The following is an 18,396-nucleotide window of genomic DNA, read 5'->3' as shown; positions in this document are numbered from 1 at the left end:
CCTCAAGGGAAGTAGTTGCAAAGGGTCTGTTATCACAAAATCATGCCCCTGATAGGCTGTTGATCAGGAAGACTTTGAGTAACTATTTCAAACCAAACTTTTGGCTGAGGCTTAGCCTCCTCAGCCTGAGAGGGCTCTCTCAAAGGGTTAAAGATTTTGATTAAAGAATAAGATAGATGGCTAACTCTATAGTTTGTGATTGTATATGTTTATAGGTTGAAAGATGAAGGTTGGCTACCATTGGGCTATGGAGTCAAAGTATGTTCAGTACCACAACAAGATCAGCTTTAACATGAAGTCAGGGCATAGAGAGTTTTTATACATCAACAAAACAAAGATACAATGCAAGGAAACACAGTTTATAAATACATGAAGGAAGTTAGAGCATCATTGATGAATTCTAAGTAACATGTATTCATACCACTGCAAGTAAGTGAAAGAGGAAAGCCATGAGACAATAGGACATTAAAAACCCTCTTTGAATCCTGAGTAGTGAAGCCAAAACATTCTACCTAGCATGGAAGTCAAGGCATTATAGAGTTCAAGTGCAGAAATGCAAATATAAAACAGTGAAACACAATTAGTTTATCTATGAAGGAAGTAAGAGCATCATTGATGAATTCTGAGTATCATAAGTAAACCTCACTGCAATGTAAGTATTGGAAGATGCCATCAAAACAAGAACATACAAGAACTCTTCATGAATCTTGAGTTATCTAAGTAGAAATTCTGCATTAGGTTAAAAATATACACAGTCTGCACATAGAGCAGCAATTGAGCCAAAAAGTCTCCAACCCTTTGCTAATTTGACCTCTTGCTCTATATAAAGCATTTACAATTAGGATTCCATCATCCCTCCTCAAGAGAATTCGAATTTGCCATCAGTGACACCTATTCTAACCATAAAACAAACCATTAAATGTATTTGACACCTAACTAGTAGTCCTAGAGACCTAATACAACTAGGAGTGTAACTCCTTATTATGATTACAACAAACTTATCTAAACATTTAAAGCATTATTTGACACCTAACACTCCATGAGGTCGAATTTGATGAAGCCTCCCACGTGGTCACCCAACTGCTGATGAGAAACCCTAGAAATTAGGGAACATGTTTCCCTGTTTTTAGGGTTAGTTCCTTGAAAATTGCAGAGCCTTTATCTATTCATCCATGACACATTTTACGAAACTGAAGGAGGTTTTCGTAGCCCATGTTTTCCAGAACAAAAACCTCTCCTGGTTTTTGAAAATATTTCTCCAGCTGTCCAGAAACTGTCCTTGAAAAACACGTGGCAAACAGGGAAAAATCCGTTTTCTGAAATTAGGGTCTCCATGAAAGCTTCTTATCTCCAAACTGAAAACACATACGAATAAAGTGAGATAGGTTATTGTATCTGGACATGTTATGAAGATAAACCTCCTTCAGAATTCCAGGATAGCCTTTCATGTGACCAGAAACTGATTTTGAAAAACACTACTAAAACCAGTAGACAAAGCTTGTCTTTCTGCAGTTTCGTAACGCACGTTTAACTATACATTCCTCCCACCTCAGAACGAATTTGAAGAAACTGAAAGAGGTTTTTGTAGTGAAGCATGTTAGGAAGGAAAGCCTCATTCAGTTTGCAAAATTAAGTTCTCAGCTGCTCAGGAAAGCTTTTAGAAATTGACTAGTAAAAGCAGAAAACAGAGTTTCTTCAGCTGAAACAGACTGCTACAGGGGTTTCGCAGCGCACTGCGAAATCACCTAAAAGATGTTGCGCTGTGAAACTGCTAAAAATGATTTATGTGCTTTACCATCAAACAAATGTAAGACATTTGGCATTGAAATTTTGTCAGTGATAACAGGGTCGAACAGACATGCCATAGAAGGGAGTCGATACTCACAGGGCCAACAACCAAGCCTGGAATTATCTGGAAGGCTGGCTGTTGGAACAAATTCGCCAAAACTGGATCAGTGCGGGTGCATAACTGGTCTGGCGCACTGACGTCGCAAAGACATAATGGAAAAGGCCATGTCAGCGTGGGTATATACAAACAAAAGCTGCGCTGATCATGAAATTCGATCAGCGCGGGAAAGGCGTGTCCTTCCGCGCTGGCAGCGCACGCGGTTTGTTATAAAGCGCCAGTCATCGCGGATATTTTAGAAACAGACGCGCTGATGAGGAAAACTTTGGAAAAGTGGGTTTTTGGCCAGTTCAGAAGGCATGAACTTGATCATTGTGAATTCCTGACACAGTAGGGTGACTGACAGGGAGACAGTGACGAATTACTGTGTAACACCACCTATGCTGCACAGCTCAGTTCGTGCCTCAACAAACCTCCGGAAGTTGAGCCAATGCTTGCAATAAATCATCTCAGATTCAAAGGAAAGCATCCGACTTAATGAGTCACCCTCCCTCTTGCCAGATCGCCAACCAAAACAGGATTAAGAGCTATTGATACCAGCTTAGTAGGATTTCTGTTTAGTAGATATTTAAATTAGATTAGTATTTATAGACCCTTTCATTGTTTTGGAAAGGGTCGTAAAATTTTGTAACAGACTTAATAGGCTGAAGTTTGCACTACTGTGCTTCAGTCACTATTCTTTTATAAAATTGGACCAGTTGTTCTGAATTTGACATCAAATTTTTTAATGCAATTGCGCACTATTGCCTTTGTTGAGGACGATTTCTGTGTTGGAGGAAGAACTGCTAATAGCGATTGATATTTGGGAATGTTCCGCAGCTCATATGGTACTTTTATCTATGTTTGAAGTCATTCCTTTTATATGAATTGTTATGCTATATATTCTTGCTATTGTTGAATACATGTATGCGCTGTAACAGCAAATCTCTATCTCAGCCCACTATTGGATGTTTTGCGATTTGCATTTTCCTTTAATCATGCATGTAACAATGATATAAATGATGAAGTGTAGTAATTTCGCTGTTATCGCTTTGTGTAACTATTTATGCACAGAAATCTTGAAACAATTTAATATCTATGTTTGAAGACAGAGTCATCTATATGCCTGTCTAAAAGCTCAGATCATCAAACGCTACACTTTAGAGATCGATAAAACCCCGGGGTAGAATATAGTTATTATATTCCTGCCGATAGTTTTAGTTGTTTGCTTATCACTAGCATAATTTATAAGTCACTTATCCATCCCATTTTATCTATTTCTGGGAAACTGGTCCCATTATCCCCAGTCGGAGCCACTATTCCAAACGGAAAAGGAGCTGTACTAAGGTCCGGATCGGGTGGTTTCCCCTATGTTGTTGCAGCGATTTTCGAGGCATCAACATGACCTTAAAGACAGCGAGAAGTTCCCACACCTGATAATGAAAATCTTTATGAAACAGAAGTTGGAGGGGCCAGTGATCACGTTGGAGTTGTGAAAATGGCTGCGTGGTGTGGAGAAGGCCGGGTTACTTCATCTACGATACATACCCCACTTTCACCCCATGCCCGTCACCATTTTCGTCATCAGGCAGCTGCTGTGCCTGGTGCATGATGGGTATTTATAGCTGGAGGAGCCTATTCCCATCATGGCAGAACTTATTCACAGGATTTCTTGGCTTCCCTATAAGGGAAGGGACCCCACGAAAATAGCTGATAAAAGCAGTGATTTGGCTCTTGCGGAAGCCATGAAAACCAAATACACGCTATAAAAGAAGAAGCACAACCATGCAATTGAGAGTATCAAGGAAAAAGGTGTGTGCGTAGCCACCCAGCTCCTGGCTAGAAAATTAATGCAGAAGTGATGTGTCGATGAAGCACCAGTGCCTCTAGTTGCGTTGGCCGACCAGTGCGTGGAGGGGTTCCAGTTTAACTAGGTTGAGTTCCTCTGTGAGGAATTTTTGATAAACTGCAAGGAGGCCCAAGAGCAGGATAAGACCTTCCACTACGCGTGGTTGCTCTTATCGATTGTGCTGGTAGCAGGCGAACTATCAGTAGATAGCCAGTTCCCACCTATTGACCAAGACCTTCTTGAGGCTGCGAAGTACGCTTCGCACTGGGCCACGAAGGATGCAAAGCGGATCCACGTAGTCAAGGTTTTTTGGGTGTTGATGGAGGTGAGCATCCAAATGTGGATCATTAGAAGACCACGGCTGTCTCCCACAGTTTACACCATTCTACAGAGCTTTGAAGAGTTTAAAGTGAACATGCACAACATTCATGTCTGGGCACAGAAGGATCCAACAAGGGAATGGAAAAAGCTTCCATTTATTGCTACTGATGATGCCATCTTCATAGCATTGGAATCATGGCCTCCGGAGTGGCATGCCCCAGACTTGGCAGGAATGGAGAAGGCCGTAGCCCAAAAACGGAAGAAGGACACCAAGCTGCACATCACGTAGCTGGCCAAAAAGAGGTGATAGGAACAAGAAGTAGTTGCCCAGTCCAAGATGGTTAATGTAGTAGCAGCAGCATAGACGACAGAAACAACAACATTGCCCATACAAGAGGCTGAGGGGGGCCATGAAATATCCATAGGGTAGTGGGCTGAGGACATCAACCTAGACGAAGAGCGTGTGGGTCTGGAAACTACCTCGCAATAGCTGAAACGACCACACGTCATTGAGAAACCGGTCCCCAAAAAGAAGACGAAGGCATCTAAGACGTCCATTGACCCAATCATGATGACAGAAGGTGATATATTTGACATGGGAGAAACATTTCGCAATGTCACTAAGGACGTGCTCCAAGAAGTGATGGTGGAGCAGAACACTATGTTGGGAGTGCTACGAATGCAGTTACAGGGACAACGAGTGCAACCTCCTCAGATAGGAATGATGTCCCCATATGCTGTAGTAGGTACATCAGAGACTGAACAAATTTTGCGTGCCCGCGTGACCAACACATTCGTGTTCCCCGAGGGCGCGTTAATGGCAGCGAACGAAGTTGACTGCATTGCGATGGGCAGGATTAAGGGGTTGAGCGTGAACATGGCTACCCTTCCACGAGAAACCCTGTATCAGTTATGGGATGGGGTTATAGTTGAGCTCTGCGCCAAATAATGTCGTGCGCTACAGGAATTGAGCGACCAAAAGATCAATATGGAAAATCTTAGCCGGTAACGTGATGAACTCATTTTGGAGACTCAAGGACTGGTGCAGGTGGTGGACGATGTTTATCAAACTATCCTAGAATTGGCTGTCCCAGTAGATCTACTAATAGGAGAGCAAATTCACAGATTGGCCAGTGGATTCCTTGAGGCAAAGGGGGAAGCAACGAGGATACAGTTGGACCTCAACCTTCAGATTGTCGAACTGTGATTAAAGGCACAGTCATCCATGCCCCTGGAAGTTAGAGAACAGCATGTTGTCGCTAACGAAAAAGGGCTGGAGGAGATAGGGCAGGCAGTGCAGAACTGTACTACGATGTTGGAAGAATCCTTCGCGATCCTCAATTCCTTATAGGAAGACCCCACCATATAGTTCCTAGAAGTAGAGGTGCGGGAGCTTTAATTGTAGTATGATAGTATGCACGGCATGGTGCAGACAGTTTTCCTGACCCAATGACTGGCGAAGCTACAGCAGGCGAAGGCATTGAAGGAACAGGTGGATGTCGTGCGACAGAAAGAGGCAATACTTAAAGCACATGTCGAGCCTTGGATTGATGAGGCCTTCCTCATCACTACTAACATTGAAGGAAAGCTCACACAGATGAAAATGATGCAAGCTTTAAGACATGGATTTGCCCCTAACAGTGAGAATTCAGCCGAAAGAGTAGAAAGTACCCCTAGGGTCCTTTGGGTTGAGACTCTACCAGACTGAAAATTTCTTATTTAAAGAAACACACACACAGCCATTATCTTTACTATAAGAAAATTCTAATGTTTAGGGTACATACCTAAGGTCCTACGTTCGAGAAGGCCTTTAGGGTCCAAACCCTTCTTGGAGTTCCCTTCTTCCTCTTTGACCTATAAAACAAACAAATCAAAGAACACAATAGTACATGGACAAATACTTATATGAAAACCATCTTCATGCTATAAAGTTAGTTATAAAAATCTTTAAGTAACTACTTGCATAAGAATTCAAGACAAGAATCTCATAAGCATAAAGAAAGATTGTTTCGGGAACCAAGACGTGTTTCTTTATATAAAGGCAAGTAAAGTACATATAACGGAAAGATTTCACCTGAAACACCTTCAGCAGGCTCCAAGCAAAGCTTCCTCCCGGATTCGTTCCCGCCTCAAGCCTCCAACAAGAGCTCCTTCCAAGTCTTACTCAATGGTGATATAAAAGATGAATGATCACCAATACACATGGAAACAAGGGTTTCCTATGCAAAATGGGGGAAGTGCAGAAGGCATCAAGGACTTCAGACCTGGTCTATGGGGAAAATCTCAGCATAATAATCTTTCTCTTCTTTTCTCTCTCTCCCTTAGGCCTTCCCTTTGATGTCTTTTTATACCATCTCCAAAGTAGTTTTTTGGTTAGGAGTTGGTTGGGAACAGTTGGGCCACGGGCACTAACAGGTGATCAGCAGGTAAAACCCGCGATCTCCGCAGGAAAATAAGGAATTATTTATTTTCTTAAGTGGTTTAATACATACACGCGGGTTGGGTATACACAGACCCGCGTGTACACGCGTTTAACTCAGGGAAATGTCTCGTATAGGGAATAAAACAATGTTTTTTAAATTTTAGGACCAGGTCTGGAAGGAGGGGTTGCCCTAGGCCATGAGTGCAGCATCACAAACCATAAGAGTGAGATTTGGAGCTATAACAGATGCCCCCTAATGTATGAGGTCAGAAGGGGAACATGATGGCCGAAATATATTATGTGAGAACATGGAAAGGAACTCTTGTCGAAAAACCGAGGAGGACTTCACCAGAATTCAGCCTGCCAAGCCACCAAAAGGAGATCAGAAAGAAACACTGTCTGAGGCGGGCATACCCATGCTCAGAAAAAGTAAAGAATGTCTGCATATCAAGTACAAGCGGATCCACTAAGTATAAATGACTGGAAGATACATAATGGATCATCTGATCATAAGGAGCAAGTACATGTCTGAATATCACATATAAGACTGTCAATGATGCTGAAAGATGCAACGGATCACTGATATCAAAGACTGATCCCAAAAGGTACCAACTGAACATGATGGAATAGGATGGTACTACACTGCAAACTCAGGTTCCAGCATATAGAATGTCGCCGTGACTGACTGCAACATATAAGGTGGAGTGGTATCAACTAGCAGCAACAGGAGCAACTGTCAAGTGAACCAATGAATGCTGATACAACCTGAGGTCTTCACCGACCGCGGTGGTACATTTCTACACCATGGGAATAAATGATCTGAATTCGACCATGTGAGAAATCATTTGATTACCAGTCATTGATGTATACCGTTAACAAATGCGAGACTACTCACCGATAATGATAATGAGCGTCAAGGTACCCAGTACAATCCAACAAGTGTGAATAGATGAGCTGAAGTCGAACACCTGTAAGAATCTATCGATCAGGAGACAATGATGGTTTCCCACTGTCGATAGCGAAGGATCTGCCACTAATGACTACAAACCCCAAGGTACTGCCAAATGGACTCTAGATCTTTGCCCCAGAGCAATGAGTCAGAGTCGATAGGGAAAGATCCACTAGAAGGAAGGCATTAAGGCATCCTCCATCAATCTAGCGCGAGTGTAACCCGTAGGCCAATAATGTGGAAGGAATCAGACGAAAAAGATGTAGTAACCCAACCGAAGTACGTTTCCAGCGTACACAAGATGTGGCTAGCGCACAACAGAAACCCTCTGAACCAACCAATAATGAAAGCTGACACAGAGGCGAGGTATCCACCAATAGGGTCAAATGGAAACCAAGGTACTGCACGAATCCCAATGTGTGATAATGTATGCTGATGTCGAACACAAGGGAAACCACTCAGTCAAAGACCCATGATACTGATCGATGCTGAGCACAAGGTGACCTATCAATAATGAAAACAGGGCCAGGGTGCGGCTCTAGGCCTGTCCTCAGAGCAAGGTGTCGTCGTCGATAAGGACAAGACCCGCCAGCAAGAAGTCAATGGGGACCTTCTCAAACCGGCACGAGTAAAGGACCAATATAACTGATGTGATGATAGACATGATACTGAAAACCAGGGATGGCCGACTGAAAATGAGTCAAGAGACACCGCAGAGAGGCCGACTCAGGCTAACTTCCCATGAACAAAAGCACGACTCAATGTGACTATGTGGCAGCATATGATGACTCTGTATAAGTTCGCCATGCAGGAGGCACGAACGAACCCTCCATATGATTGGAAGAGATAACCAATCGAGGGAGAACTGACTCAATAACAAGGTTATTGCATACCTAAGTCAAACTAAATCCCACCCATGCGGAGGAGACTTTGTTTTGAGTGCTTTGTTCAAGGGCGACACGACTGACTCTAGCTGCCAACAATAAATGGAAATAATGTCCCTGTTCCGGCTCTTTTTTGGAATATTTAATTTTTTTGTCTTTTTCTGTTAAGCTGGAAAAAGAATAAAAGAATGCTATGGTACAGTGGAAAGAACGAGTGTCGGTGAAATAGATGATCTAGTTCCTGGGAAAGGAACGTTCCTATGCTCAATGCAGGGAGGTGAAAACTGGTCAGTGACACTCAGAGGTATGTTCTTTCCACGGATCTAGGTATGTCAAGCTGCAGAAGTCAAAGGTATGCAAGGTTGATTTTGCAGACGTCATGGTCAAAAGTTGGCTTAAACATGAGTCCAAGTGAAGTCGGCTCTAGGCCAAAAGGTGCAAATGGTCAACATGCAATGCAGAAGTACAACTCGACACTCATAGGAGCCTCTAGGGTATAAGGCCAGAACGAAGCGAAGAGGAATGAGTCTTCAACGCATAAGTCATGGCGGGACTACAGAGGACTCCCGAGCCTACTCAAAACGAAGCAGCATGGGCAACAAATGTCAGTGATGTGCTAACTACGATGCCCATGTAAAGGAATGGCTCTACCATCGTGTCATGATTTAAAGAATCGGCGAGTGAAAATGGCTTACGAACCATAACACGACGGGGTGGACCCTACGGCAGATGTATCGGTCAGATGGAGGCTAGTATGCATAATGCAACGGAAAAAATGGTGTCCCTAACCTATATGCCAGTGAAAACACGATACCTGCCATGACGGGTCAGCGGTCATGGAACCGTCTCGAACTGTCGAAAAATGTCCAAAATGTCCTGAAAACAAACCAAACTCGGCATTCCAAGCTCCCAAGTTAAAAGTCACATGAGGCAAAACAAAATAAAATTTTGAAAAAATTTTGCATTTTCAAAACTTATAAAAGGCATTTTTGACTTACCATTTTCACCATTTGACTTGGAGAGCAAAATTGTGGAGCAAAAGGAGCAAACTTCCCTGTGATCAATTCAACCGTTCAAACTTGCCGAAAACTTCCAGGTAAGCCTCAAACTTGTCTTGCAATTAATTGTGATAGTTTTTAGGAATTTTAGTTGATGTTTTACCGTTGGATTTTTGCAAAAAATTCTTTCACGGCGTACACACGGGTTGGATATATTGAACTCGCGTATACGACGGCCCTACACGCGACTGTGTATATAGGAACCCGTGTGTGCGCAGCGAACTAATTTTATAAACAAAACTAACGGATGAAAATGTTTTTTTTTTTTTCTTTCAGGATGACTATCACATGGCGTGAAAGAGAGCACTCAGCCGTGGATAATGAAGTCATGGGCAATGATGAGGCATTAGATGCCCTACGGGGATGCGGGTTGCTAAAATTCTTCTAATTGCCAAATATGAAAGCAAACATGCGTCTGCTCGAGAGACTCATTGATTATTGGGATGTCGATGAGGAAGCATTTGTGATTGATCAGATGCCACTCAGGATAGAAGTGGAAGACATATATTTTATGACAGGCCTTTCCCGAAGGGGAGAGGTAGTACATTCCCGGGGCAGAACACGGAATAGCCTCAGTGTAGATGACTATGTACAGCTTTACTGCCCGGGTCATCGGAAGGTCGGGAGCCAGATCTCTATCCCACATGTGGAGAGTTTGTCACTCAGGATAATCTTGTTCACCATAGCACGAGTGAACGGATCATCCTCACTACATCAGGCGTCACGGGTAACCATGAGCGTGGCAGTGGACTGTCTCACTACTGTGTTTGACTGGTGTACTCCTCTTCTTGCCAACATGAAGGAACAACTCACTTCTATCAGGAGGGGACAGACCAAGAACTTTGGGTTCGGAACCATCTTGTGCACTTTCTTCTTCGAGAAGGTTCCCGCACTCCACCCCAGGGTAGCAGTTGCCATCAGTAGTCCACGTGATCCACGCATGGGCCGGTGGGCTGACTTGATGAAACGTCTGGGGGGTGGGGAAGTCCCAAGGAATGCATTTGACGATGACTTCTTTGCCTAGTGGGAGCAGCAGATCATCACCGTGGATGACTACCCCTATGCTGGGCTGGATTTCCGAGGAGATCCTGACCTAGTGTTACCACCGGATGCAGCATGGGGCGAGATCAGTAAGAATTTTTTATTATTTTATGATTTTTTTGGACTTTTTCAAATATAATGATGAATTTTGAAAAATATTTTTTGATGAGATTCAAATGACTAATATGATGATCATGTTCCAGACATTGGGCCTGTATGACGAGATGGATTCCCGCGGCATGGACGGCATGGCCGAGGAGCCGAAGAGGCGACTGCAGATACGGAATGGACCCTGAACAACGTCCAACGACACTTGGCGAGACTGAGCTGCCGAGTACCGACGGCCGAGATAGAGGACCTTCCTTCGGATATGCAGCGTCATGTGGTTGGCATGCCACGTGACTAGGTTCGCATCTTTCGGCGCGTGGCCCACGCTATAGTGACTTAGATGCTCATCCTGAGCCGAGGCGCTAGATATGCCTGACATGATTATGGGCAATTGAGTCCCAATTTTGTATATTTTTGGACACACATATGTACACTCGAGGCGTTTTATGATATATATATATATATATATATATATATATATATATATATATATATATATATATATATATATATATATATATATATATATATATATATATATATATATATATATATACAGTTTGACTTTTTGATGTATGATTTTATGATGATGAATGATTGATATGCCAGTCTAATGCTTGATTAGCGATAGAATTAGCTAACCAATTTTGAGATCTTGGAATGTGCAAATAATTAATGTAAATAAATGATATTTGCAACAACCTCACCCTTAAATATTGGCGATATAATAAAGGATCCCTAACCCGATAAATGTTATTTAATTGAGACACTATCAATTGAGAATCAAGATATACTACCAACGAGTTGATCCCATAAGAGATTGCCTCGGATAATAAATTGATAACAGCTGTATACTCGGCCATATTGTTTGAAGTAGGACTGATACACACGCCTCTCGATACCATCAATTGACCAGTTGGATAATAAAGTACCCAAGCTGCGGAAGCAAGATTCCGGGTGTGTCGACTAGCACCATCGCCGAACCCAAAATAGACCAAATCATCCATCAGCACCTGCCACAGCAGAGTAAAAAGCACTGATATCAGAAAAAGCTCGACGATATACGTATAAGTATATACATAATATACAAAGAAGCCATTGCCTGGTAAAACTAAGCAAAGTACTTCCTGAGGTAGAGCCCATCAGGGGGCTCCGTCAACTTACTCCTAGGGATGTTTATAGGTACGATGATCGAACCAATCAATATACTCTCTTCGGAAAATGAATGTGTTGGAGCCAAAGGGACCATACAAACATCACTAGTCGAACTGGAGGACCGAGATTCGACTTCACACACAGGGGCATAAAAGTGTAACCGACGATGTAAATCTTCCAAAGGTCGATCTACGGCCGTCATTGCTTCGAATATCACTTCATCCGATGGAAAAACAATATCCGAGCAATCTGATGCAAAGGTGAAATCAAGGGTCCGAAAATGAGCCACATCACCATCTATTTCTTTCCCAAAGGAAATAGTAGAATGGTTATCTACAGAGTTATCGATAGATTCGCATCTAGGTTCCACTGTAGATATAAGAGATTCTATTCCACCCACCTTGTCGTCACCTGGTGTGGTCGCAGTTGAAGCTAAGGTTCCAGGATTCGAAGAATAAGGAGTTTGGACAAACTCCGTCCGTAAAGGATCCCTGGAGGATGAAGTTGTATCTATACCAGCTATGGGAGGGGGAAGATTAAACGTACCCATCAATGAAGAGTACATCCCGACTCCTAGACTCTCGGTAGGCGGACGGGGGTTACCCACTAAAGGAATAGTAGAGTCAGAGTTTGCTTGAGGATCCATTGGACAATAGTCCAATTGGTCAACCTTAACGCTTTTCCCCTCATGAGGAAAGCAAATGACACGAAACAGAGTCGAAACCACGACATCCATCTCGTATACCCAGTTCTTTCCTAAGAGGAGATTATAGTCTAGGTTAGCATCTATGACCTCTACTTCAATATTAACGACCTTTCCTCCAACACATATAGGAAAGGCCGGGATAATCCCGAATGGCCTATGAGAGTGACCATCAAATGCTGTCAATAGGGTAGGTGAAGGAACAATCGACGGTGAGATTTGGAGCTATAACAACAGTGCGCTGCAGACCTTCGTGCAGCACAGGCACAGTTAGCGGGTCTCCATGCCAAGATCACCGCACCAGCAGAGTGACTCGGGACGAGTCATGATGATTGTGTTGGGGGCTTGTTGGGCATGGGATCCCCCGTAGCATGTCTTTTGCGCTCAAAGCCCAATTTTGGTCAATTGTATTGTAATACTCTCCGAATTGCGGGCACGGAGCGCAAAGTCTAGGATGAGTCATAGGGTTGTCCACCCTAAAATATTGTAATTTAATGTAAAGTTGTGTCGGCCTACCCATGTTCCATGGACCATGGGATTGTATAAATAGAGTGAGGCTCTAAGTGTAAAGATAGATAAGGAATGATAGAATAGCGAAGGCATGGTTCGATTTTAGAGTTAAATCTGAAGTGTACTGGGTCATAGTGGTAGGAAGAGGCTCTGCAGCTGAGTGTGCAGAGGCCTAGTAGAGTCCACAGCTGAGTGTGTGGACCCCTACATCTAAGTGTGTAGTGAAGTGTCGGGTCTGTACATGGGATTGAAAGTTAATAAAAAGAAGTTTATTCTATGCATCTGTTCTTGAATCCGTATTTTGATGTTATGCATTAATTTTAATCTGTCTATTTACTGCTCGCACTTGATAAATACTTGTATGACTACGTATATATGAAAATAATCTAATTAATTAGCTAACAAAGCCTAATTAAGGAAGACTTAGGTAAATCACACAGGTTATGCTGTGGCTAGAACTGTGCGAAGACTATACCATGGGGCGCGGGGTGCCCACTGGTGCGCGTAGCACAGTGAGTATGAAGGTTGGACCGCATACCAATCACCTCATATCAGACATCCCTAGGGTGTGGAAACCTGGTTCTAGCACCCTCCCATACTACATCGGGTGAGACCTCAATCTGTGCTCCGTGGACTATTGCCGAAAGGGCCAGTAGTACCAGGATTTGCTTGGCTAAATCACTTCTGAACCTGGGTTAGGCCCCACTAAACCAACAGAGGGCGACCTGACATGAACAGGAAAACTGCAGAATTTTTCAGTAGCTTTTTTGAGGTGAAATTTTTTGTTTCTAGCAAAGGCTAACTTGTACTTGTATTTTTAAAAGACGGAATTATTGTATTATTGGGTAGTCTCTATAATTAGGGAGTTTCCCCTCCCATTTAAAAGGAATTATTTCCACTATGCATACATATGATGATATGATGGTGATGTAAATGTTATTTTCATTGTGTAATGATAATGCTTAGTAGAATTGAAGAAAATAACTGTGTTGAATGGTTACCCATACTCCATACTCATAAGTATTGGTGAAGAGAAAGTGGGTAGCGGTGCAGCACCTACCTATGTGCGGTGGAAAGAACACCACTAAGATAGGGGCATGACAGTTTGTATCAGAGGTGATTTGGAAAATGAGGTAAGACAGATAGAACTTCACTTCGTGACAGTTGGTATCAGAGGCACTTGTTTCCATGGAACTTTGTTGAATTTTGAAGAAAAATGGACACTTCGTGACAGTTGATAGCAGGTTTTGAAGCTTGATGATCATTAAGGGTAAAGCATGTATTGGAGACTTTCTGGATGGATGAAGATGGTAGAAAGAGAATTTCAAAAACTTGAAGACATGACAGATTATTGGGAAGATAAGATGCATAAACACTATCAAACTCTTGTGCAAGAGTGGGAACTCTTAATACACATGGGGGACAAGATAGTGAACATGTGGAAGGACTTGGGTAATCTTCATGCAAGGATTGTTGAAATCGAATAACATGATGAGAAGATATGACAGGGTGGTTGAAGACTCCAAGAACTCATGGATGAGCAAGTTCAACTAAAGGAGAAAAGCACCATGTTGTAGGCAAAATTCAAGGGTCTCAGGGAAGAAATTAAGAGGGAATTTCTTGGTCGAAAGCCTATTGTTATAGAGAAAGAGGAGCTTGATTACATTAATAGACTTAGGGACTATCACCGAGGCATGAAGGAATATGTTTGGATGATTGGGTCACTTCGAGTGGAGGAAGTCAATGTGTGCCAAGTAGGTGCACTTAAGCAAAATGCGATGGAGGAGAAGCTTGATGGATCTCAAGCTAAGCCAGGATCAAGTTTCTTAGATGAAATGAGCAGGAAGCTGAAGTACCTTAAGATAGAATTCAGTTTGAAACATAAGTTGAAATACTCTTCTGAGGTCGATTTATTGAATAAGGTTGCAGAGATAAGACGAAAAATCAAGCCTAGTGAGGATGGCGATGCCTTAAGGTTGAGTTTTTTGCAGGAAATCGTACATGGCAAGAAGTTTTCTACATTGGTTGACACGGGGGCTTCTCATAGCTTCCTTAGAAGGAAAGCAACAACATCTTTTGGGAAGAAAGTTGAAATGGGGAAAGAGTCAAGTGATTTAAAAGCAATAAACTCTACCATGAAAGTTGTGGCAGGTTTTTTGAAGGAAACTCAAGTAAGAGTGGGTTCATGGTTTGGGAAGTTGGACTTGATATTGATCAACATGGATGATCATACTATGGTGCTAGGGTAGCATTTTCTTAAATTTTCACAAGCCATACCAATGGTGGACCAAGACATTCTCATGATTATAGTTGGAGGACAAACTATGATGGTTCCAGTGAATAGGAGGAGTTTCTTGGGATATATACAAAGGATTGATTTGATGAATTTATATCCAAAGGATCTAAATGTGGAGCATGATTATGTGGAGCAAAGGGAACTTGGATGTATGACTCAAACAATGAAGGAAAGGAAGATGATTGACTTTGTTGCGAGAGATAGAGGGAAAGATGGAGGTGTAAAGGAGGTTTGACACATCTTGAGGCACTTGACAGGTACATATTCTACAAAGAAACTTCACCATGGGGATGTTGAATAAGGAAGGCTTAGCACTTCTTCTAAAGGAGTGGTTGGGGAAGGTTATGTAGGTAGAGATCCAACTAGCATAGTGGATTTTGCCGGTATGCCATGGGCATATATGTCTTTTATTTGATGAAATAAAATCTTGAGAAGCTTGGATGTACACATGAGGAGGTTTTTGCTATGCACAAGTACTTGACGACACATTATCAATTAGATACATGGGTGGATGAGAGCCAGGGAGGCAACTTCCTGGCCCTTTTTTCTAGATCTACCTTTGATGTAGGTGTGTGTAGGTCCTTGATATTCTGGAGGACTACACCACCGTTACAAGGGGCCTTGGGGATGAGGCTTCCTTCTTTATAGGTTGATTATGCTTGGATGAATGTGACTGTTCAAAAACACATTAGCATTAGCATTATGGGAAGCATGTTATAGATGAGATGATGGACTATGTCATGGACCTGAGAATGCCTTATTTTACACTTAGGATGGATTCTTGATTGAGATGAGATTGTGACAGGATGATGAGAAACAACCAACGGTGGCATGAGGAGGAGCATTCCCATGGGTTGAGCACTATAGTTAGATTGGCTACCCAACTAGCTCAAGTCATGGGGGCATGCTGTGCACTGATTTTTGTCAAATAGATGTCTTGGTTATGTATGAGATATTGCGTTGGATGGAGTATTATGCATTGATTCACATGATTACGATACATGATGAGGTAAAACACGATATATGTTGCAGTGATGGCATGTAGTCGAGTTGGAGGGACCAGCCTTCCATGATGGGGCAGTATGTGGAGATTGCGACAGATGTGGTTGATGATTATGGATGGAGGAGACTTCTCACTCATGAAGTCATGAACCTTGGTGGTTTATGCAACGATGAGGCAAAGATAGGTAGCATGGAAATTTTTGAGATGTTGGAGTTAGTGATACTTTGCAATGATGTATGATGGTGTTGTAAGGGATGACAACATTTCTAGAGTGGTGGAGGATGTTAGGACCACAAGACGAGGAGGGTGCGCCATGTGTGCAATGCACGCCCGAGTCAGTTTTATGCGATGGAAGAGTCATCTTCAGTTATCTGCGATGAGTCGAGTTTATGTGACGATCACATGAGTTCGGTTAAAGGTGATGAGAAGGTGCATTTGGTTAAATGCTCCCCAGTGAGTTGTACAATGGTGTGACGAGTCAATTGGAGAGTTTAAAAAATGAGAAGTAATATTTTAGCTAAGTGTGGAGCGCACACATGACAAGTTTATAAGAGAGTCGAAAAATCGAGTTTGGGCCGATGACGAGAGGAGGATGCCCTGGGTAGGCTGACGTGTGGAAGTGGACCCGAGATGGTTGGCTGAAAAGTTAAAAGTCATTTTCAAGTGCGTATGTATGGTCATTTTGGGGTAGGCCGACCTGCCTAAACACATGGATGATGCATATAAGGAGGAGGATGACTTGAGAAGAGGCATCAAGTGATCTCAAGCAAGTTAAACATAGCGACTTGGATGAGAAAAGAAAAGGGTGATAAGGCTGAGGCAACGCACAGGGCGGATGGAGGGGCAAAGTTCCAAGCCAAAGGAAAAATGGCGAGTTGCAGGTCTTGGCAAGTGTGCACAAGGGACAAGCTCTAGAACATAGCAATGGACCTACAGAACACGGGCAGACGAGTTTTGGTGAAAGGCGCGAGAAGGTGACAGGCCGGCAGACAATCTAAGTTGTGGTGGGCGTGGTTGAACAACAGGTGACCTAACCGAGTTTGGCGATCTGACCCGTGAGTGAGGTTGAATGACCCAAACTGGCTGGGCAGGTCTGCATGGACAGACGAACTAATGAGTTTTTGTTAATGACAAGATGGGTAGACGTGAACTGTAGTTCTGAATAGGCTAGGAAATCCTGCATGATAGCAGGTGGGTGATCCTACACGGGGCATCCGGGGAGCCCTCGACGAAGGTTAGGTGACCCTACACAAAAGCAGGTGAGCGACCATGAATGACGGTATTGTAGGTGGGCACTGCTAAATGAGGGGGACCCGACTCGGTGAGGTGGGTGACTCGACATGACCAGGGAAGCTACAAAAAATTTCGGTAGCTTTACTGAGTTGAAATTTGGTGTTCCCAACAACAGCTAACTTGTACATGTATTTGAAAAATACTGACTTATTGTATTATTGGGCAGACTCTATAATCTAGGATTTGCCCCTCCCATTTAAAAGAAATTATTTTCACTATGCATACATATGATGATACGATGATTATGTAAATATTTTTCCATTGTGTAATGATAATTCTTAGTAGAATTGAAGAAAATAACTAAGTTTTGAACAACTAGACTTATTCCGTACAAATAAGTATTGGTGAAAAGAAAGTGGGCGGTGTTTCCACACTTGCTTATCCACGGTTGAAAGACCACCCTCCAACTCATCATACCATCACACACCTCACCAGGGTGCGTCATATCATCGGGCACACTCATCCATCACCTTTAACCAAATTCGTGCAGTCGTTGTATAAGTAGAATCGTTGCACATAACCGAAGATGACGGACTCGTTGCATAAAACTGACTCGGGTGCTCATCGCACACATGGCTCGCCCAACTCGTCTTGGGGTCCTGACACATGTGGCCCGATGGGGCCGTTGGGCCACGGCGATGGGGCAAGAGGGGCTGCATGTAGCCCCATCTTACCCATCCCCCGCGGCCCACCATGCCACTCCCCTATCCTGGCGGTGATCTTTCAACCACACATAGGCAAGTGTTGCACTGCTACCCACTTTCTTTTTCGCTTACCAATACTTATGAGTATGGAATATGCCTAACCATTCAACACTTAGTTAATTTCTTCAATTCCACTATGCATTATCATTACACAATAGAAATAACATTTACATCATCATCATATCATCATATGTATGATCAGCAGAAATCCTTTC

The sequence above is a fragment of the Pinus tabuliformis genome, chromosome Q (genome assembly GCF_031772625.1).
Source record: "Pinus tabuliformis cultivar Carrire ecotype Pingquan chromosome Q, CPIR1, whole genome shotgun sequence".
Lineage (NCBI taxonomy): Eukaryota > Viridiplantae > Streptophyta > Pinopsida > Pinales > Pinaceae > Pinus > Pinus tabuliformis.
The sequence above is the reverse complement of the archived record's forward strand: the minus strand, read 5'-3'. Positions refer to the sequence as shown.